The sequence below is a fragment of the Etheostoma spectabile genome, chromosome 16 (assembly GCF_008692095.1).
Source record: "Etheostoma spectabile isolate EspeVRDwgs_2016 chromosome 16, UIUC_Espe_1.0, whole genome shotgun sequence".
Lineage (NCBI taxonomy): Eukaryota > Metazoa > Chordata > Actinopteri > Perciformes > Percidae > Etheostoma > Etheostoma spectabile.
Window position 1 is genome coordinate 13919082 of NC_045748.1, and position 313 is coordinate 13919394.

The following is a 313-nucleotide window of genomic DNA, read 5'->3' on the forward strand; positions in this document are numbered from 1 at the left end:
CATTGATATTATGGAATTGAAAGCTATTCTAAGGATTTTGAGCATTATTCACTTATTTTAAACACACTGCTATTATTCTGAACACAACTGTAAGAAATGGAAAATTGCATTACAGAAATGGCAACGTACAGTATGTGTTTGAGGTCATTTAGAAACCGTCACCATTACAGTCCACCAGAGAGCAAATATATTGATTTTTGGCCTAAAAAATCCAGTGTATTGTTTATTATTAAACAGAATGAATTTAGCTTTGTTTTGCTATTTCACGATTCCTCTCTCTCTCTCTCTCTCTCTCTCTCTCTCTCTCTCTCTC

The 313-nt window shown here is 33.9% G+C and overlaps 1 protein-coding gene across 2 annotated transcripts in view; it reads left to right on the forward strand.

The window, feature by feature from the left end:
* aif1l (allograft inflammatory factor 1-like) overlaps positions 1-313 on the forward strand; it is a 27838-nt gene that overhangs the window by 10537 nt on the left and 16988 nt on the right. The gene's annotated exons all lie outside the window — the stretch shown is intronic.